The following is a 23,515-nucleotide window of genomic DNA, read 5'->3' on the forward strand; positions in this document are numbered from 1 at the left end:
TCAGTCTCCCTGTCTTTTTCACCGTCAACTATGCCTGGAAGGTTGAGTCCTCTAATTAGCGCATTTTCTTCATTCATCTTTCCCTTTCCCTCCCTTTCTGTCTCTTCTCCTCTCTCGTCTCCTCTCCTCCCTTCCGCTTTTCTCTCCTCTTCTCTGCTCCTTCCTATCATTATTTCCTTCTACAGAGCACTTTAATCCTTTCTTCTGTGGGCATACTCCAGCAAACATAAGGTCCTAACAAAAAGTTTGATCTACAAATAACTACAATCCTGATTGCAATTGGTAAGATAATGTGAAACCTGTCTTCATAGATGAGCAACAAGAAAAATACTCCTCCTCTTGGTGTTTAAGTTTCTCATCCTTAAAACGGCAAGGTTGGACCTCAATTCTGTATTTCCATGCACCCAGTGGACATTTCTTTTGGGTAAGAAATGTCAGCTTATTGGCATCTAGGCTAATTAACAGATCTACTGATTGTGTTTTATGTGAAATGTGAAATTCAAAGAAAACACTAGGAGATAGTAGCATTGCTGGGCAATGTCTCATGCTATCTAAAAAATATGTTCATTCTTGCTTGGCCACTAATCATCTGTGGAATTTTGGGTAGTTGGTTAACATATTCTAGCTTCATTCTCTTCAGTTCTGTGTTTGTGACCTGCTGGGATTAACATCAGTGATTACTGCACCTGCTACAACCCCTTTTAGTCACTGCTACATACATTATACTATGAACTATACCCAGAAATAACCTAAGAGAAATGCATAGCACACTCATCCAAGGATGTCCAAGGTTTCCAGAAGCACTCTTCATAGCACCTCAATAAAAAGTTGGTTGGTATCCGCCCAAAAATGTGTTTCTATCTTAACCCCAAGAGTATGTAAATGTAACCTGATTTTGGAAAGGGGAGTTTTGTAGTTTTAGCTTTTAGGGATCTTGAAACAAGAACATCCTAGATTGCCTGGATAAATCTTTTTTTTCCATTTTTTATTAGTTATTTAGCTCATTTACATTTCCAATGCTATACCAAAAGTCCCCCATACCCACCCACCCCCAATCCCCTACCCACCCACTCCCCCTTTTTGGCCCTGGCGTTCCCTTGTACTGGGGCATATAAAGTTTGCAAGTCCAATGGGCCTCTCTTTGCAGTGATGGCCGACTAGGCCATCTTTTGATACATATGCAGCTAGAGACACGAGCTCCGGGTACTGCTTAGTTCATATTGTTGTTCCACCTATAGGGTTGCAGTTCCCTTTAGTTCCTTGGGTGCTTTCTCTAGTTCCTCCATTGGGGACCCTGTGGTCCATTCAATAGCTGACTGTGAGCATCCACTTCTGTGTTTGCTAGGCCCTGGCATAGTCTCACAAGAGACAGCTATATCTGGGTCCTTTCAGCAAAATCTTGCTAGTGTATGCAATGGTGTCAGCGTTTGGAAGCTGATCATGGGATGGATCTCTGGATATGGCAATCACTAGATGGTCCATCCTTTCGTCACACTTCCAAATTTTGTCTCTGTAACTCCTTCCATGGGTGTTTTGTTTCCTATTCTAAGAAGGGGCAAAGTGTCCACACTTTGGTCTTCGTTCTCTTGAGTTTAATGTTTTTAGCAAATTATATCTTATATCTTGGGTATCCTAAGTTTCTGGCCTGGATAAATCTAAGCCCAGTGGCAAATATCCTCTTGAGATGCAGTTAAGAACAGAGATCTTGAAAAGAGATAGAGTGACATATAGAGAAAGGCAGAATGGAGTCACACATGAGTTAGATGAGGCAAGGAAGGCTTTGTCCCTAGAGCCTACAGTGAGGATGTCTACTTCAACAGCTTAACTGTGGACCTCTGCCTTCCAGAACTGTGACAGGATACATCTCCATTGCTATAGGCATCCTGTATACCTGGGATACCAATCCATGTCCCCAAATGAAGTTCACAATTCTGAAGATTCAAAATTCTGGTGTCAGCAACAGTTCCTAGTGAAAGAATTGTTTGGGATTGCATTCCTGGGGTGGGGGAGTGGGGGTATAAATGTGTGTGTGTGTGTGTGTGTGTGTGTGTGTGTGTGTGTGTGTGTGTGTGTGATGGAAAGAGATGGAAAGACATAAATTACATGATTACATCTACATGGTGCGACAAAAAATGGGGCAAAAATATCAAGTTGATCTGACGATGTCAGCTCATGGAATACCCAATCTATTCCCAAGAAACCTTCTCTAAGCTCTATGCATGTGCATTAATCTCTTCTGAGGATAGTGCCCAATAATCTATTCACTTCTCAGGCTCTTTCAGGTTCCATCACCTCTCAGAACAACCAAGACTATAGCTCATTATTATTTTAGGAAACAACCATTCTGCACCATAGCAGATAAGTTATAGTAGAATCACACAATGGAATATTTCACATTAATAGAATATGAAGAACAAAGAATATAGATAAAGCTCACCACATGTTAGGTTATAGAAGCCAGACTCAAAGTGTAAAGCCTGTGATTCTACTTGTGAAAAGTCCAAAAGCAAGAAGAGTGTTATCTTGAGATAGATGTCATAATTAGCCTTACCAATTGCTCTTACCAAAGCAAAACAGATTAACTAGGTGGGTTCATAAATAGTTCACTAGAGTGCCAGAAAAATCTGTTAAATGATCTAGATGGTCACTTCAGAAGTGTTTGTTTTATTAAAAAAACAATTATATAATATTAATATACATTGCTATGTACATATTCGTTTTAAAAGCTAACCATTTATAAAATTAAATATTTTGTGTACATAAACAGAGCATTCCATAGACTTATCATATCACTTTAGGCAATAGGGAAATAACATAGTTGATTGGATGAGCAATTTTTAATTCTAAGGCATAATTGTTGCTTATTGATGTAGCCATATTCATATGCTCAGCAACTTTCCTGGTATAGTGATTCAGATTTTAAAGATTCATACTTAAAAATATTTTTAAAAATCACTCCAATGTGAGCTATACTTGTAGGAGATTCAAATATGACTGTACAAAGGCAAGTTGGCATGAACTCTTTATCACTCCATCAGTTGATGGTCCTCATTGAATAAGCTTTCACATTCATCTCCCTTTCCTGAAGCCACCTTATGATGCGTTGATTATCTCTGTCATGTTGATCTACGTATGGTTAGTTTACATTGTTCATCACACGTGTTGATTGCTTTGTCTCCTCACTTTGACAAAATATCTAACAGAGAATATACCAAGTACAGAATGACTTAGTCTGTGGTCATGGCTGCTCACACAATAAAAGATAGGATGCAGAGAAAATGCCAGAGTCAGTGTCTGAACTATAAAATTCCTAGGTCTACCTCTAGTGACCAATTTCTAGCCACTAGACTCCTATAGATTCTATAGACTCTCAAAACAATGCCCGTAGCTGGAGAAAAAACACTCAAAACATGAGTCTGTAAGGCTCATTTCAGATTGAACCACAACCTCACAAATCCCTGCTGGTGTGCTATCTTGTAGGAGATCTTATTACCATCTTACAGCTTGCTTAGCCTTTACACATTTCTAAACATTTAACTTAGCTTATCTAAAAATGAATGAAGATTCCTGTGCATGTGATTTTTTGGAGGGTTGTTCTTAACAGAATTGATCAAGAAAGAGAATGAGCAAAACAATATAAAAGGGAGGAAGCCAAATAGAGGTGTAATTCCAGGCAAGTCCTGCAGAGGGTGTTCTAGGGTGTTCCTCAGGGCCACAAGGAGTTTGAGGATGCAAACAACACTAGAGAATATCCTAAGGAGTACAGACATCATTTACTCCCTCAGGGTCTGTCTTTGGCTACCACCTTTCCAAAGGGACATCAAATATTACACAACCATGGTGGGTGGTGGAGTGGGTAGCAAAGTGGCTACACCAGGTCAAGAGCATCTTCTGAAGAAACTGTTAGACTGAAAAGCACACTGAGGCTGTAAGAAGAGTATACCTAAACAATAAGAAAGACCAAGAGAGATCTGAATAGATCCCTGCTTTTGCCACACTGCCCTTCTAGAAGGTTCCTGCTGTTTTGGCCCAGTGTTTCTAGACCCAAGTATGTCATATAGCCCAGCATTCTTTTCTACTCAACTGTGGGCTGGACATGGACAATGATGTGGGTTAGATATTCCCAAATCTCCTTAAATTGATTGACTTGTGTATCTTTGGTCTCTAGTCTCTTCAAACTTGTCAAACTCAAGGACACAATGGCAAGTACTGCTGCTTGCTGTCTGTTCTCAGATGCTTGTCTCTGTGTGCTGGTTCTGTTTACCTCTCCCACTGAGCCACAGAGTAGGTGGTGACAGTTAGCAAGATAGATTTAAATTCTAATATTACCACTCCACCTGTAGGCACTTTGTAAATTACCAAATGTCTCTTGTACCTCAGTTTATTCAACTTTCAAATAAACTATATGTTTCAGAAGCAATCTCTTAAAAGCAAGCACAACAGAAGGAATAGGAGGAAGTAATTGGTACTCACCGCAAAGTCCTTTTGTGCTGAGATGCTGCAAAAGCCCCATCCTTACCCACACCATCATTCTTATCAACACTGTCATCACCACATCTCACATCATAGTTATTACCATGAGCTACTCCAGCACCATCAACACAATCATCTTTATCAGCACCACTAATTTTCACTTGTATCAACCAACATCTTCTATCTCATTGTGGTGACATCACTGATTCGAAGTCTTATATATTCTTCTAACAGTATGAAAAGACACAAAAGGAACATCTCTAAGTAGGATTTTCTCAGGAGTCAGATAAAGATTGAGTTTACCACAGCTCATTGTTTATATCACAGCCTGGTACAGAGGAAATTGCATGGATCAAAGGACCCAGTCCATCGCCTACAGACTCAAAACTATACTCTGGTTCTATTAATAACAGTAACTTTCTTCACCTAGGAAAGGAGAGGAAAATAATGTCAACAGTGCTCTGGATGAGTAAGTGTTTCTGCAGAACTTGAAACAGGGTGCATTGAGTAAGATGTCAAATGTCATCTCTCTGTACCTACTTGACCCCTTCTAAGACACAGAATTTTGTAGACCTTGAAGTAAAGGAAAGAATAAAACTTAATAATCAGAGTTAATTTTGTTCCAAGAACTGAAACACTGCTCTGAATATCGTAGGAATCAAGAAAAGAATGAAAACTTAGAAAAATTTTTGTCCCAAAATAAATACATCATGTATGAATAAAATGAGTCGACCTTGGCATTAAATTCTGAAAAATATTCTTTGTATGAAATCTTACGTAGGAGTTCCTGAGATTGCTGTATATAAATGTGGAAGGAAGGACTATGTCTTACTCACTCCTTGGATAAGCTTGGAAGGCTGACAATTAGAACTCAACATGGTCAAAGTGATTCTTCAGGGAATTAAGACAAGAAAGCTCATGAGTGTGCTCTGATGGATTCAGTATAAGCACAGAATTCAGACAGAATTGGTGGGCACTGGAAACTTCCCTTAAGCTATGGTTTCCAAAGATCACTTATCTCTGGCATGTTTTCAATTTTAGATGGCTGCTGGTTCAGGGCTTTTTTTTTTTCAGTTCCAATAATTTATTTAATATCTTCAAGTGAAGCACAGCTTTTCCCCCCACACATCTCATTCACACTCAACAGCTCCCAGGAGTTGGTTTCATGCGGTTTTGGCCAGCCCTGGATCCTTGGGCAGGACAGCTATTACTAAATACCCTTTACCCTAAATTTCCTGGGTAGCAGAATCCTCCCAGCATCAGCTCCCAGGAAATCAACATCTTTACATAAAGGGTATGGAAACAATGTTGGTTTGCAGCTACAGCTGAAAGAAAACAGTGACAAACTAGAGCAGTCCTAGAGGGGACCAAGGGAACCTTGGAACTGCACCCCTTGTTCATACCCTTAATTCTTGGCAGGAAATCAGTAACAAGAAGGTCATGTGTGGTTCTCTCCTTTAGATAAGCTAAAATCAAGGTTCCTCAACAGGCTGAAGTTCAAATTACTATGGGAAGAATCAATAGGTAGTCCTGCTGCTGTGGAAGCCGGGAATAGGAGCTCAACTTTGAGCAACTATTGGAGCTGATGGAGGATTCTAGCTGACTTGGATAAATAATGTGGACATAAAATCTGGGTGGAGGGGGGAGACAAAAGTTCTCATAAGAAAGAGGAAATAGACTATAGTGCTATCAATAATAGATGAAGGGGAAACTAGAAAAGGAAGATTAAATGGGGAAGGGAATAGGAAAGAATAAAGGAGGAAATATGGGGAGAAAAAACCAACACAAAATGCCTTTGGAAAGGCCATATGGAAGCTCAATGCTTTAGAAGTTTACTAAAATATATAAAAATAATCTAATTGGGGTTACCATGAAATGGGGAAAGAGTGCTCCAACTACCAAGTAAAACCTCCACTACCAGGAATGGGTTACATCTTGATGAGACATTGGCCAAAGAGGTCCCAGAGACTCCAAACACCACAGACTATTGCTAAGGCTCTTGGCTAGTTACTTTATATAACCTGATGGTAAGGCCCTATAGAAGAAGACCTAACTTACACATGTCATTGATCATGGAGAAATTTAACTAGTGCTCAACTACAAGCTTCAACCCTACTGACTAATGTTCATGGTACTGGAAGGTACTTGGCACACTACCAGAGGAGAAAAGCAATCACTAATATCACCTAGCTAAAAACCCTGTGACCTGTAACAAGGATCTCCCTGAAAGATATGCTGCTGGAATAATGGCACAAATGTTATGGGAGGTCTTTAAAAATTGGATCAAAGGGCCAACCATTAGATAGAACACACATCTGACACTGTTATTGAAGCCAAGAACCCCGGACTATAGATCAGTAGTCGTAGGAAAAACCTATTTGCTACTATTCTGCTAAATGAACATAGCTGTAAAACAACTTTTCATGACATATTGCTATACATAAAGGTGACTGTCTCACTTGGCCCTCACTGCAGATGATTCTCCTCGCAGTAGACAACAATTAACACAGAAACCCACCGCCAGGCAATACGCAGATTCAGCTCTAAGTGGATTGTCTACTTCAAACCCTTCCTATCAAGGTTCAGTAGAAGAAGAGGCAGAAAGAATATAAGAGTCAGAGGTAGCAGTAGATGACGCCAAGCAAAATGCATCTTCCAGACATAACAGGGCTGATGCACATATAAACCCACAGAGACTGTGGCAGTATGCACAAGTTGGGACTAGACAAAACTCAAACATGGAGAAGTGGACACAAAGTTATATTCCTAATCAAGAAGCTAAGGAATGTTTATTAGTAAGGATTGCTGTTGCTGGGAAGAGACACCATGTCACAGCAACTCTTATAAAGAAAAATATTCACTCAGGGCTGGCTCACAGGCTCAGAGATTTAGTTCACTATCATCATGGTGGGAAGCATGGTAGCTTGCAAGCAGACATGGTGCTGAAGAAGGATCCAGAAGTTCTACATCTTGATAGGCAGGCAGCAGAAGACAGATAAAGACACTGGACTTTGCTTGGGCATTTGAATCCTCAAAGCCCACTCCTAGTGACTTTCCTCCAACAAGTCCATACCTACTCCAATAAAGCCACAACTCCTAGTCATGCCATTCCCTATGTGCCTATAGAGGTTATTTTCATTCAAACCATCACAGAGTAGTACTGAGTATATATACCAGACTCCAAAGTAATCCTCATGCTCTGGAGTACTTGGTTAACACAAAAGAGGTGCCATGATTTTTGCATGTGCTATTTTTGTAGGAGTTGTTATGGTTTTGTCCTTTTTGTTTCTTTTCTTTTCTCCTCCTCCTCCTCCTCCTTCTCCTCCTCCTGCTTCTCCTCCTTCTTCTTCTCCTCCTCCTCCTCCTCCTCCTCCTCCTTCTTCTTCTTTTTTCTTACTTTTACTTTTAGGTTTTTTTTTTTTTTGAGAAATTGAAATAGATGGGGAGGTGGAAGGATATGGGAGGAGTTAAGGGAAGAAAAATAATATAGTCAAAACTTATTGTAAGTCAAATTCTTTAAACATTTTAAGCATACAGAAAACATACAAAATTCTCAAAGAACTAGTACAAACAATGAGTGAATTATAAATCAACTTCCTGGAACAGAATAGCAGAGGCTCATATCTGAGGGATAGCCCCTGTTTTACCTCTAGGAATACTGGGTACCACTCATTGACTGTGGAAGAGTCTGGGATAAAACATATAAGATTTGGGTAGTTGATGGGATGGAAGTTCACCTACTGAAGTTCAGATTGAAGTTAGGCATGTATTAACCACCTCTCTCAGCACTATAACAGGAGCAGCCAAATACAATTGTATTTTGGCTTTTAGCTCTGATCCATTAATGCAGGAAAGTCTGGGTGGTGGAAAAAATTTGCATGTAAGGCAACATTTGCATGAGGTGGTTGCTTCCATTACAGCAGAAGGCAGGAGCAGAGAGGACTTTGCCAGATGACAATCCTGAGAGGCCTGCTCAGCATGCATCTTTGTCCACTATGCTTTTGGACTGAAAGGTTCCACAGGGCACAGACAATGCTACCATGAGGGAGTTGAGTTTTCCCAACACATGAGTCTGTAGAGGACATTTTATTTCCAAACAGTAGGTGCCTGTATTTCAACGACATCTAATAAAAATGATGACAAATGAGAATAATAAATCAGTTAGCCTGCTGACCCATGAACTCTGCATTGTGGCTAATTGGACCTGGGCAAGCATCTGCTCCAAACAACTATTAGTAAGTTGAAATTATTAACATGAGATTGTCCTTCTGTTAGGAAAGTGATTATGCCAGTCTAGGTATACAGTCCTTGATGCAGTTATCAATTGAGCTTAAATGTCAAGAAGTTGAATCTGGTTTCTTCAGCACTGTCTTCTGCTTCCCCAAAGCCAAATGACTGAAGACACAGCTGATGGGCAAGTTTTGGAATCATATTTCTTTTTCACATACAGGAAGCCCTCTTCTGTCTTCTTGTAGCCTTCTTCTTCACCAAAAAGCCATGGAAACGAACACTATAAATTAAATGTCCCAACTGGGCAACGTTTTACTTATTGACCCTCCCATTTCCAAACCTTCCTGTTAAGAGTCATATAACTCCAAGAACTTCACATGTGGCCCTGCTGTGTGTGAGGAGCTTGCAAGAAGGTAGCTGCCGATATGACTATAAAAGGGCACAGCCAGCCTGCATGTGTCTCGGAGCTCTGGGACAGCTTGAGTTCTTTCACATGAGTGACTAGAGAACATTTGTCAGCATCTGTGTCAAGGTTGCTCCTAAAGACCTGGAGTGTATGTAACAGGGACATACAAAACCAGATGGTTCACCAAGACATCCAGTCTCTTGAGTCTTGATTTTTTGTTAATCAGTCCATGTTCTCCATGTGTTAATGTCACAACTGATTGAGTCCCTCCTGGGCACTGTCCTTATAGCTGTCTATGCCATTATATCTAATTCTCATAGCTGGTGCTGTGGTGCTCAACCACATTCCCAAAATAGTCATCTTTGTCCCACACCACTATCTTCCTAGTACAGACATTTACATCAAAAGCTCCATCTAGGGTTATTTGTTTATTCATTTGTTATTTATTTTTGCACAAACATATTAATGGACCATTTAAAGAGCAGGGAAAGCTACATACGCTAAGATGTTACATCCAAAGATTATTCCTTAGGCAAGACAGGACACTGTGGCCAAACATCCCAGACCCCTTCTTGGCCAGAAGTCACATGCACAGAAGTCTCAGTAGAATTTAGTCCACAGATTCTCTTAGCCAATCCTGTTCTTGAGTATGTGTGATACCAGGAGTCACCTCACATTCATATTTGCTAAGCAAGCCCTCTATAACTAAGCAACACCTGATCCCCCTCTTTAATGCTAACTTACATACTGACCTCCTTCCCTGCTTCATATCAGTTTCCATGGTTTCCTTGGTTTATCTTGAAGACAATTATTGTTTTAGAGTTATCTCCTGAAGAGAGAAAAAATAAAACAATGCTCTTATATGTTTTCTCATGTGTAATCTAGTATTTTAATTATTTTTCTTAGTGTATACTAAATGCATATATTAACGAATTTCACTGAAACAAATGCAATTAAGAAGTTTGTTTACTTATCTTAGCTCTTTTCACTCACAGCTTACAGACGGAGAGTCAAAGATCCAGTGGTTGTGCCCATCCAAATTCCTATTAGATTCCTAACCCCAAAGTAAAAAAAAGAAAAAAAAAAACAGAAGGGTACATCTTTGTTAGAAGATAAGTATAATAGAGCAACATCCCCGTGGCTCAATCTATTTAAATCTCTTATAAAAGAACCCCTCAGGTGTTCCCATGATTCCTTTGCTCTATAATGACACACTGAGAAAGCAGCTGCATGAACCATCAGAACTCCAACTCAGATCTCCACCTTAGATGCCAGCCTCCAGAACAGAGAGTGACAAATTATGTTTTACAAACAACCCAGTCTTAAGTAATTTGTATGGCAGCTAAGACTCAGGGGTGATCAAATAACTTCCCTCAAAGCCATAGGACCACTATGTCACACTGTCTTAGGAAATTGTAAGAGCTACTGCTATGGAAACGGTGTGTGCATGTGGCTTTGCAACCCTGAATATCTATCTACAAGGTCCCTCTCCTTCTGTACTGGTTTCCCAGCTTTGATATCCCTTTCCACATGTAGCAGTTTCACTGTTGCTTTGTAAGTTGGAATGAGATTACCCAGTTAAGGCAGGTGGAGCCTCAAACTGGAATTTCAGTAGTATGTGTGCTGTGTTTTATGGGACTTTTCTTGGTCCTGCAGGTTCATTCTCAGTTCTGCTTCCTGTCACCTTGTAAAATTAAACGAACTTCACACAGGATGAAATGGTAGATGATCCAAAGAGCAACAATTTCAGTGCATGCAGTGGTAGTAACTAAAACTAATTTTTGAAAGGAGTCAGAAAGTGGCAGGTATATATATATATATATATATATATATATATATATATATATATATATATATAGAGAGAGAGAGAGAGAGAGAGAGAGAGAGATAGAGATAGATAGATATAGATATAAATATACATATAGATATTCCTAAAAGTCAAGAATATGGCATACAGTCATGATTTTAAGGTCCTGGGAATAAAAAGTAAAGTTGGGAGTTTAAAATGCAAAATGGGTAGTTTTAGCTATAGAAATGAGCAATGAAAGAGCAAAACAAACAAACAAACAAACAAAAAAACAAGAACAAACAACAATGACAAAAAACCTGAACAGGTCAGGGATGTTAATTATGGAAGCCAAGAAAAAAAAAAAAAGTCCAAGAAATATAGTATGTTTCAGAGTTAGAGCCAGGGTAAAGTAAGAGGGATAAGAGAGTAAGTCAAAAAATAAAGTCACTTTTCCCATGCTTCACAAAATGATGAGATACAGTATTTGAGGGCACTGGTGGTCCCTAGAATTTCCTTCCTCATTTAATGACATTTTACTTGTAGTGAATGCTCTGAGTTACAGCTTTTATCACCTGCATCAACTAACCTCTTTGGGATCCACTCATCCCTGTCATTCAGAGTAACATCCCACTTTAAGCTTTAAGCTGTCATTTTGTATCACATGCTCCAGGCCTGCTTGCCCTACAGTCCCACATATAGGCACACCCCTCTGGTACTACCACACACTTGCTGGCAACTTGATGAGCATATTGTATGATGTTTGGGTACTTCATGCCCTCTGCTCGAATTAACTCACCACCATGTAACTCTGTCCACCTAACATCCTCCTACTTGCTTTTGAGATCAATCAATGATTTCTTCTACAGTCAGTCTCCCTGACTGGCCACACTCGCCAAGTACACAGGACCTCTTCTGTGTGTTTTGGCACTAAGTTCATCGCCTATTTTCTTCATGCTGGAGTTTCTTCAGGGCAGTGGACTATATTTTATTCATCCATTTATATCCAGAGCTTGATTAAGACAAGATGATAAAAGAATGATGTCTGTTAAGCCAAATCAAATCAAATATGTTAGATGCAGTACAATTCTAAACTATTTCTTGGCTCTTTAGTTCAGAAAATCTTTGCCCCAAGAGTTACCAGACATCACTTTGGATATTTTTCCAGGGTATCATGGGCAGTAAGATAAGGTAACTGTAAGTGTTCAAATTGTTCCCATAATACAATAGAGTGTGTGAAAGGTCACCATCTCCACAGTAATTTGGGAAAACTCCAATCTAAACTCCATTAAGATCACAGATACTTCATAACAGGAGTGCTAATTTTTTGTTTATCTGTCTTACTGCTTAGTCTACAATGAGGCACCTGCTGAGTGCTGCTTAGATGTCCTAGGCAGAGGAACCAGTGGTGGGCTCTCAGGAAACTGGGTCACCCATGACACAGTGTCCTATCTTTAAGATTCCGTAGTTTGGGGAGGGAACAGGCTGAGCCCAGCAATCAGATGGAATTTACTGCTGGTAAGTGGCGATTTGTTGCATTTTGCATTCTCTGATGTACAATGTCTTTGATTACTAGCTCTGTCATTTCAGGTTTGACATCTTTCTATGAGGAACATCTGTGCCATGCAGGATTTCTCTTCGTACTGGCAAAATAGCACACAAGATCCTGCTATTTTTTTTTTAATTCAGATAATCAGTGATGTATACAGTAACATTCATTCTGCAGCAAGTTCTGAATTGTTTTCTACTTTGACAATTAACCAGTTTTTCATCGTATTGCTCCCTGTTGGTTTGCTTAGCTCATACCTTTGTGTCCACCTGGACTCCAAACATTTTAAACTGAAGACAAAATAATAGCTATTCCTTTCCCAGTTCTTAGTGGGACTTGGCATTTAAAATGCAGAAAAACCAACTGAGAGTCACCTGACCCATTTCTTCTACAGGGATTCTCAACCATTTGTAAATGTCCTCCATTTGAAATGCTGTCATTGTCCCCATTGCCAAACCTACCAGGATGTTCCACATGGGAAAGAAGTCTTGGCAAAGAAATAACTCTATTCCAAAACTTAATACTTTTATATTTTGATTCTGTCTCATACTGCTCTTGCCAAATAACATGCACTTGGTGTAGTTAGTCTTTATGAAGAATAATACTGACTAGGGAGATAGTTTCAGGCACCAATAGTATTAAAGAATGAACGAATAGATGTTCCTCCATGCACCTACATATAAAACTGCTCCCCACTTTCCTGAAGAGATTGGGGTGGCACAGAGTACTTGTCCAGAAACTAGTTCCTGCCAAAGTACCATCAAAAGACGATTTATAGCTCTGCACACAGTTTTCTCAAATGTAAAGAAAAAGGAAACATACACGAAATGGTACCTACTTCTCCTCTGTCCCTAAAATGAATAATAGCAAAGGAAATTTTTCACAACATTTAAGAACATTTTCTACACATTTCCATACATTCCTACATTCAAGAAATGCTCTGATGAACATAATATTGTAGAAGTGGCTATGGTGTTCTAGTTGTGGCTGAAGAGATATCTAAGTGGTTAAGAGTACTCCACGAGGGCACAGACACAATTCTCAGTGTTAATATGGTGTTTCATAGTCATCTCTGATTCCAGTTCAAGTGAACTGTATGTTTCATGATCTTTGTGGGCTTCAGTCCTGCACCTGGTACACAGGTGTATATGCAGGTCAACATAAAGCAAAAAATAAATAAATAAAGCCCATAAGAGGTGGTAACTTCTACTGCCTGACTCTGAGAACAGCCATGTGAGATTAGTTCTGTCAAGGAAAGTTAATGGATGGATATATTTATATGGAACAACTGTGATCTCACATGCCACAAGAAGCCCAATCAACAACCTTTGAAGAATAAGATGCCATCTGGAAAGACGAACAGGTCAAAGAAAACCAACCCCTTTGTTGTGTGTGTAAAGAAGTCATCTTACATATAGATGCTTCAACTCCTTCTGTCAAGCTGATGTAAGATAACGATGAATCCAAGAGCAGCAGCTCCCCTACCTCCCTGTAAGGCAAGCTTTCCCTGAATTCTTAACTCTCAAGAGCAAAACCAAAATAAGATGCTTATTTCACCCTGAACTGTGGAGGTGCATTCAGATGCAGCCCCTGGAATGGGCTATCAGAACCTGAGAGAAACATGGTCTACGCAAAGATGACGGGATGTTGTTAAATGCAAGCCCGTAACCTTCTCCTATGGACATCAACAGCTGGCACTGTGACTAAATGCCTCTTTTACTTAGTCAGCTGAATTTTGTTCCTTCACAAAATCAAATATTTGTCTCTGCTGGTGAAGCAGTGGAGCCTCACCATTAATTATTTGGAGAGTTTAATGAACCTAAAATCACAGGTGGCTTGTGTTTGAAGAGAAGCAGAGAAGCCTCTCTGGCTTGGTGTTACACAACTCTGAGTCAGCAGAATACCCCTTTACTGGGTAACAAGCTTTGAGGAGGAAGAAATCATCAACACAGTATCCCAGATGGTCACCAGACCTCACTCGCCATCCTTCCTATTATGCTGGCTGATCACAAGGGATTCACTGCAAAACCTTGTTCAAAGTCTAAGAAACTTCCCCCAGACTGAAACTTGGCTCTAATCAGTTTAATAATTCTTCCTTGGTGGGTTTTCTCCTACACTCAGATGTCAGAATTAAAAAAAAATAGATTTTGGAGAGTCTAAGTGTTTAATCTAGGTTTTTGTACCTTTTACAGTGTGTGTGTGTGTGTGTGTGTGTGTGTGTGTGTGTGTGTGTGAATCTAGATTTTACTGGTACATTTACATTTGCAGAGAAAATTAAGTGATAATCAGAGTTCCCACGTACCCCTTCCCCTTGTCTCCAATTTTGCAGATTTTCAGCACCTAGAATTATTGCAGTGCATGTGGCAGTAGCCATGAGTCAATATTTTCACATGATTGCCATCTAAGTAAGGTCCAGAGATTATGTCAAGTCTCACTCTCTGTTGTTGTGTTGTATATTTCATGGCTTTGGATGAATGCATAGAAAATGACTTGTTTCCATCATAAGAGTATTGTACAATTTCTTTTTGTCCAGAAGAATTCTCAAGGACACTTTTATTAACATTCACAGAAAAACAAAAACAAAAACAAAAACAAAAACCCAAGGCAGGAAAGCTTTAAGTGTCGCCAACTCTCCAGAGGTGAAAGATGGAGAACAGAAAGAGAGAAGGCCATGATGCATGAGTTGAGTGGGCAAGGAGGTCAGTCACGTGGTGGACAAAGAGTGAGGCCTAACGTGTTAGGGGAGGAATGCACAGGTAAAGTACTATTCCTATTATATCCCATGAAGGGCATATTCTATCAGTGTGTTCTCTTTCACCATGTTCCTTAAAATCATTAGTTCAAATGTCTCTACTATAAACTTATCTTTGGTTTTCCCAAAGCTCTACACCATATCTTCAGGAGAAAACTTCACCAGGCAGCCATACTTAAGGAATGAGAAATTATCTTCTATATTATTGAAAAAGAAGATCTACATAAATTCGGCATGGGAAATTCATCTGTTCTCCTCTACATATTTAATTGTACAGCTACCCATTTACATATATATGAACTGATGAGCAATTACGTTACACTTTGGGTATAATTCAGTACCACTTTATTACTTCGTTGCTCAAAGTTTTCCAGTTTTGGCCATCGGAAGTTCATTCACCGGTCTTCTATGTACCTTTGACAGATTCCATCATTAGAGCTTTGAAAGCATTATAAGATGTATCAGGCTTATTGTGGGCATTCTCTCCAGTTACAGAATTAGCCATTATTAAAAGAATTATAGTTCTCATATGAAAATGAAAATCTGGGCTCTAGGCTGCTCATTGCTTCTGGGATGTCATGAATATAGGTTCTAACAACATAGAGATGGTAACCCATGTACATGCATGCGTACATACACACACACATCTATAAATGTTGAGATGTGTAACCGTCTGTGTACATTAACCTATGTATAACTTCATCTGGTGCTAATACTCACTCAACTATTGCCACAGAGATCATTCTAAACTCCTCCTCATTTCAAAGAAATATGTTCATTCTTATCCACAAATGAGCTTTGTTCCGTACTTTCATCACTATTTTATAGTTTGGTGCATAAGGATCTTTTTTTTTTCCATTTTTTATTAGGTATTTAGCTCATTTACATTTCCAATGCTATACCAAAAGTCCCCCATATCCACCCACCCCCACTCCCCTGCCCACCCACTCCCCCTTTTTGGCCCTGGTGTTCCCCTGTACTGGGGCATATAAAGTTTGCAAGTCCAATGGGCCTCTCTTTCCAGTGATGGCCAACTAGGCCATCATTTGATATATATGCAGCTAGAGTCAAGAGCTCCGGGGTACTGGTTAGTTCATAATGTTGTTCCACCTATCGGGTTGCAGATCCCTTTAGCTCCTTGGCTACTTTCTCTAGCTCCTCCATTGGGAGCCCTATGATCCATCCATTAGCTGACTGTGAGCATCCACTTCTGTGTTTGCTAGGCCCTGGCATAGTCTCACAAGAGACAGCTACATCTGGATCCTTTCGATAAAATCTTTCTAGTGTATGCAATGGTGTCAGCGTTTGGATGCTGATTATGGGGTGGATCCCTGGATATGGCAGTCTCTACATGGTCCATCCTTTCATCTCAGCTCCAAACTTTGTCTCTGTAACTCCTTCCATGGCTGTTTTGTTCCCAAATCTAAGGAGGGTCATAGTGTCCACACTTCAGTCTTCATTCTTCTTGAGTTTCATGTGTTTAGCAAATTATATCTTATATCTTGGGTATCCTAGGTTTGGGGCTAATATCCACTTATCAGTGAGTACATATTGTGTGAGTTTCTTTGTGAATGTGGTACCTCACTCAGGATGATGCCCTCCAGGTCCATCCATTTGGCTAGGAATTTCATAAATTCATTCTTTTTAATAGCTGAGTAGTACTCCATTGTGTAGATGTACCACATTTTCTGTATCCATTCCTCTGTTGAGGGGCATCTAGGTTATTTCCAGCTTCTAGCTATTATAAATAAGGCTGCTATGAACATAGTGGAGCATGTGTCCTTCTTACCAGTTGGGGCATCTTCTGGATATATGCCCAGGAGAGGTATTGCTGGATCCTCCGGTAGTACTATGTCCAATTTTCTGAGGAACCGCCAGACTGATTTTCAGAGTGGTTGTACAAGCCTGCACTCCCACCAACAATGGAGGAGTGTTCCTCTTTCTCCACATCCACGCCAGCATCTGCTGTCACCTGAATTTTTGATCTTAGCCATTCTGACTGGTGTGAGGTGGAATCTCAGGGTGGTTTTGATTTGCATTTCCCTGATGATTAAGGATGTTGAACATTTTTTCAGGTGCTTCTCTGCCATTCGGTATTCCTCAGGTGAGAATTCTTTGTTCAGTTCTGAGCCCCATTTTTTAATGGGGTTATTTGATTTTCTGAAGTCCACCTTCTTGAGTTCTTTATATATGTTGGATATTAGTCCCCTATCTGATTTAGGAAAGGTAAAGATCCTTTGCCAATCTGTTGGTGGTCTTTTTGTCTTATTGACGGTGTCTTTTGCCTTGCAGAAACTTTGGAGTTTCATTAGGTCCCATTTGTCGATTCTCGATCTTACAGCACAAGCCATTGCTGTTCTGTTCAGGAATTTTTCCCCTGTGCCCATATCTTCAAGGCTTTTCCCCACTTTCTCCTCTATAAGTTTCAGTGTCTCTGGTTTTATGTGAAGTTCCTTGATCCACTTAGATTTGACCTTAGTACAAGGAGATAAGTATGGATCGATTCGCATTTTTCTACACGATAACAACCAGTTGTGCCAGCACCAATTGTTGAAAATGCTGTCTTTCTTCCACTGGATGGTTTTAGCTCTCTTGTCGAAGATCAAGTGACCGTAGGTGTGTGGGTTCATTTCTGGGTCTTCAATTCTATTCCATTGGTCTACTTGTCTGTCTCTATACCAGTATCATGCAGTTTTTATCACAATTGCTCTGTAGTAAAGCTTTAGGTCTGGCATGGTGATTCCGCCAGAAGTTCTTTTATCCTTGAGAAGACTTTTTGCTATCCTAGGTTTTTTGTTATTCCAGACAAATTTGCAAATTGCTCCTTCCAATTCGTTGAAGAATTGAGTTGGAATTTTGATGGGGATTGCATTGAATCTATAGATTGCTTTTGGCAAGATAGCCATTTTTACAACGTTGATCCTGCCAATCCATGAGCATGGGAGATCTTTCCATCTTCTGAGATCTTCCTTAATTTCTTTCTTCAGAGATTTGAAGTTTTTATCATACAGATCTTTCACTTCCTTAGTTAGAGTCACGCCGAGATATTTTATATTATTTGTGACTATTGAGAAGGGTGTTGTTTCCCTAATTTCCTTCTCAGCCTGTTTATTCTTTGTATAGAGAAAGGCCATTGACTTGTTTGAGTTTATTTTATATCCAGCTACTTCACCGAAGCTGTTTATCAGGTTTAGGAGTTCTCTGGTAGAATTTTTAGGGTCACTTATATATACTATCATATCATCTGCAAAAAGTGATATTTTGACTTACTCTTTTCCAATTTGTATCCCCTTGATCTCCTTTTGTTGTCGAATTGCTCTGGCTAATACTTCAAGTACTATGTTGAAAAGGTAGGGAGAAAGTGGGCAGCCTTGTCTAGTCCCTGATTTTAGTGGGATTGCTTCCAGCTTCTCTCCATTTACTTTGATGTTGGCTACTGGTTTGCTGTAGATTGCTTTTATCATGTTTAGGTATGGGCCTTGAATTCCTGATCTTTCCAAAACTTTTATCATGAATGGGTGTTGGATCTTGTCAAATGCTTTTTCTGCATCTAACGAGATGATCATGTGGTTTTTGTCTTTGAGTTTGTTTATATAATGGATTACATTGATGGATTTTCGTATATTAAACCATCCCTGCATCCCTGGAATAAAACCTACTTGGTCAGGATGGATGATTGCTTTAATGTGTTCTTGGATTCGGTTAGCGAGAATTTTATTGAGGATTTTTGCATCGATATTCATAAGAGAAATTGTTCTGAAGTTCTCTATCATTGTTGGGTCGTTCTGTGGTTTAGGTATCAGAGTAATAGTGGCTTCATAAAATGAGTTGGGTAGAGTACCTTCTACTTCTATTTTGTGAAATAGTTTGTGCAGAACTGGAATTAGATCTTCTTTGAAGGTCTGATAGAACTCTGCACTAAACCCATCTGGTCCTGGGCTTTTTTTGGTTGGGAGACTATTAATAACTGCTTCTATTTCTTTAGGTGATATGGGACTGTTTAGATGATCAACTTGATCCTGATTCAACTTTGGTACCTGGTATCTGTCCAGAAATTTGTCCATTTCGTCCAGGTTTTCCAGTTTTGTTGAGTATAGCCTTTTATAGAAGGATCTGATGGTGTTTTGGATTTCTTCAGGATCTGTTGTTATGTCTCCCTTTTCATTTCTGATTTTGTTAATTAGGATTTTGTCCCTGTGCCCTTTAGTGAGTCTAGCTAAGGGTTTATCTATCTTTTTTGTTTTTTTTTTTTTATTTTTAGACTTTTATTGAAAAACATTCATACATATTTTTTTCCATTTTTTATTAGGTATTTAACTCATTTACATTTCCAATGCTATACCAAAAGTCCCCCATATCCACCCACCCCCACTCCCCTGCCCACCCACTCCCCCTTTTTGGCCCTGGTATTCCCCTGTACTGGGGCATATAAAGTTTGCAAGTCCAATGGGCCTCTCTTTCCAGTGATGGCCGACTAGGCCATCTTTTGATATATATGCAGCTAGAGTCAAGAGCTCCGGGGTACTGGTTAGCTCATAATGTTGTTCCACCTATAGGGTTGCAGATCCCTTTAGCTCCTTGGCTACTTTCTCTAGCTCCTCCATTGGGAGCCCTATGATCCATCCATTAGCTGACTGTGAGCATCCACTTTTGTGTTTGCTGGGCCCCGGCATAGTCTCACAAGAGGGTTTATCTATCTTGTTGATTTTCTCAAAGAACCAACTCCTCGTTTGGTTAATTCTTTGAATAGTTCTTCTTGTTTCCACTTGGTTGATTTCACCCCTGAGTTTGATTATTTCCTGCCGTCTACTCCTCTTGGGTGAATTTGCTTCCTTTTTTTCTAGGGCTTTTAGATGTGTTGTCAAGCTGCTAGTATGTGCTCTCTCCCGTTTCTTCTTGGAGGCACTCAGAGCTATGAGTTTCCCTCTTAGAAATGCTTTCATTGTGTCCCATAGGTTTGGGTACGTTGTGGCTTCATTTTCATTAAACTCTAAAAAGTCTTTAATTTCTTTCTTTATTTCTTCCTTGATCAAGGTATCATTGAGAAGAGTGTTATTCAGTTTCCACGTGAATGTTGTCTTTCCATTATTTATGTTGTTATTGAAGATCAGTCTTAGGCCATGGTGGTCTGATAGGATACATGGGATAATTTCAATATTTTTGTATCTATTGAGGCCTGTTTTGTGACCAATTATATGGTCAATTTTTGAGAAGGTCCCGTGAGGTGCTGAGAAGAAGGTATATCCTTTTGTTTTAGGATAAAATGTTCTGTAGATATCTGTCAGGTCCATTTGTTTCATAACTTCTGTTAGTTTCACTGTGTCCCTGTTTAGTTTCTGTTTCCACGATCTGTCCTTTGAAGAAAGTGGTGTGTTGAAGTCTCCCACTATTATTGTGTGAGGTGCAATGTATGCTTTGAGCTTTACTAAAGTGTCTCTAATGAATGTGGCTGCCCTTGCATTTGGTGCGTAGATATTCAGAATTGAGAGTTCCTCTTGGAGGATTTTACCTTTGATGAGTATGAAGTGTCCCTCCTTGTCTTTTTTGATAACTTTGGGTTGGAAGTCGATTTTATCCGATATTAAAATGGCTACTCCAGCTTGTTTCTTCAGTCCATTTGCTTGGAAAATTGTTTTCCAGCCTTTCACTCTGAGGTAGTGTCTGTCTTTTTCCCTGAGATGGGTTTCCTGTAAGCAGCAGAATGTTGGGTCCTGTTTGTGTAGCCAGTCTGTTAGTCTATGTCTTTTTATTGGGGAATTGAGTCCATTGATATTAAGAGATATTAAGGAAAAGTAATTGTTGCTTCCTTTTATTTTTGTTGTTAGAGTTGGCATTCTGTTCTTGTGGCTGTCTTCTTTTTGGTTTGTTGAATGATTACTTTCTTGGTTGTTCTAGGGCGTGATTTCCGTCCTTGTATTGCTTCTTTTCTGTTATTATCCTTTGAAGGGCTGGATTCGTGGAAAGATATTGCGTGAATTTGTTTTTGTCGTGGAATACTTTGGTTTGTCCATCTATGGTAATTGAGAGTTTGGCCGGGTATAGTAGCCTGGGCTGGCATTTGTGTTCTCTTAGTGTCTGTATAACATCTTTCCAGGCTCTTCTGGCTTTCATAGTCTCTGGTGAAAAGTCTGGTGTAATTCTGATAGGCCTTCCTTTATATGTTACTTGACCTTTCTCCCTTACTGCTTTTAATATTCTATCTTTATTTAGTGCATTTGTTGTTCTGATTATTATGTGTCGGGAGGAATTTCTTTTCTGGTCCAGTCTATTTGGAGTTCTGTAGGCTTCTTGTATGATCATGGGCATCTCTTTTTTTTATGTTTGGGAAGTTTTCTTCTATTATTTTGTTGAAGATATTAGCTGGCCCTTTAAGTTGAAAATCTTCATTCTCATCAATTCCTATTATCCGTAGGTTTGGTCTTCTCATTGTGTCCTGGATTACCTGGATGTTTTGAGTTAGGATCCTTTTGCATTTTGTATTTTCTTTGACTGTTGTGTCGATGTTCTCTATGGAATCTTCTGCACCTGAGATTCTCTCTTCCATTTCTTGTATTCTGTTGCTGATGCTCGCATCTATGGTTCCAGATCTCTTTCCTAGGGTTTCTATCTCCAGCGTTGACTCGCTTTTGGTTTTCTTTATTGTGTCTACTTCCCCTTTTAGTTCTAGTATGGTTTTGTTCATTTCCATCACCTGTTTGGATGTGTTTTCCTGTTTTTCTTTAATGACTTCTACCTGTTTGGCTGTGTTTTCCTGCTTTTCTTTAAGGGCCTGTAACTCTTTAGCAGTGCTCTCCTGTAATTCTTTAAGTGACTTATGAAAGTCCTTCTTGATGTCCTCTATCATCATCATGAGAAATGTTTTTAAATCTGGGTCTAGATTTTCGGTTGTGTTGGGGTGCCCAGGACTAGGTGGGGTGGGAGTGCTGCGTTCTGATGATGGTGAGTGGTCTTGATTTCTGTTAGTAGGATTCTTACGTTTGCCTTTCACCATCTGGTAATCTCTGAAGCTAGCTGTTTTAGTTGTCACTGTTAAGAGCTTGTTCTTCAGGTGACTCTGTTAGCCTCTATAAGCAGACCTGGAGGGTAGCACTCTCCTTAGTTTCAGTGGGCAGAGTATTCTCTGCAGGCAAGCTCTCTTCTTGCAGGGCAGGTACCCAAATATCTGGTGTTCGAACCAGACTCCTGGCAGAAGTTGTGTTCCACTCACTAGAGGTCTTAGGATCTCGTGTGGAATCCTGTGTGGGCCCTTGCGGGTGTCAGGCGACTCCGCTGGCAAGGTAGCCCCGGGGCTTGAGTGGAGCGGAAGGGGTTTGTGCCTCAGATCAAGCCCGGGTAGCCTGCTTCCCTATGTACCGCAGTCTCAGGTTCCGCCCGATTGGATTGGGGCAGGTGCTATGTTCCACTCACCAGAGGTCTTAGGATCCCTTGGGGAGTCCCATGTGGGCCCTTGCGGGTGTTGGGCAAGACTCTGCTGGCAAGGTAGCCCGGGGCTCGAGTCGAGTGGAAGGGACTTGTGCCCCAGATCAGGCCCGGGTAGCCTGCTTTCCTATGTACAGCAGTCTCAGGTTCCGCGCAATTGGATTGGGGCAGGCGCTGTGTTCCACTCACCAGAGGTCTTAGGATCCCCTGGGGAGTCCCGTGTGGGCCCTTGCGGGTGTTGGGCAAGACTCTGCTGGCAAGGTAGCCCGGGGCTCGAGTCGAGCGGAAGGGACTTGTCGTGCATAAGGATCTTGTATGAATTTTGTAAAACTTAAGTAGTTCTTTTGTGATAGTGTTGTAGATGGTTTTGTCTTATAGCTTCAAGTGCTGGTTGCTTCTGGTTGGTAGATAGGAAATCCACTGATTTTTGCGTTTCATATTCTTACCATATTTTGTATATTACACTTATAATAGCCTGAAATATCATTCTACTTACCTCTGAGCTCATTTTCATTAATTATTCTTGATTTTCCACACAGATAATCATATCATACATGTCTACAAATCAAGGCAGTTGTCCTGGAACACTGTTCATGGGGAGATGTGAATAAATGTCTACTCAACAAAGATAAGAAACTGACAGCATATCAAAATAACAATACCACTGAAGTTCAACTGAGCAAGACAGTTTATTGGGGTTGTATATAGGAGTATGGAAGAAGAGTGAGGAGTTACTTATGGCTGTTACTACTGATTCAAAGGCAGCTGCATCATCACAAAGCCCACCCCTGTGTAGGCAAAACTCGGAAATAGCTGCAATCTTGCACTCTGGGCACAACTTGCAGGTAGCTCTATGGTGAGGTTCTCTCCACACCATAGTAATCCTTACCACTTATGGAA

General features: G+C 40.1%; 1 long non-coding RNA gene across 2 annotated transcripts in view; it reads right to left on the reverse strand.

Annotated features, from left to right (window-relative positions):
• Nucleotides 1-9,861: 9,861 nt before the first annotated feature.
• Gm33599 overlaps nucleotides 9,862-23,515 on the reverse strand; it is a 66,540-nt gene continuing 52,886 nt past the window's right edge. The window contains exons 3-4 of one of the 2 annotated variants that reach the window (XR_375037.3): nucleotides 10,103-10,163; nucleotides 9,862-9,938 (exon numbers count right to left, since the gene is read on the reverse strand). This is a non-coding gene — a long non-coding RNA (predicted gene, 33599). Of the gene's footprint in view, nucleotides 10,164-23,515 lie in introns of both variants that reach the window. The other variant, XR_866786.2, reaches the window with a different exon arrangement.

Source organism: Mus musculus, chromosome 2 (assembly GCF_000001635.26).
Source record: "Mus musculus strain C57BL/6J chromosome 2, GRCm38.p6 C57BL/6J".
NCBI classification, from domain to species: domain Eukaryota; kingdom Metazoa; phylum Chordata; class Mammalia; order Rodentia; family Muridae; genus Mus; species Mus musculus.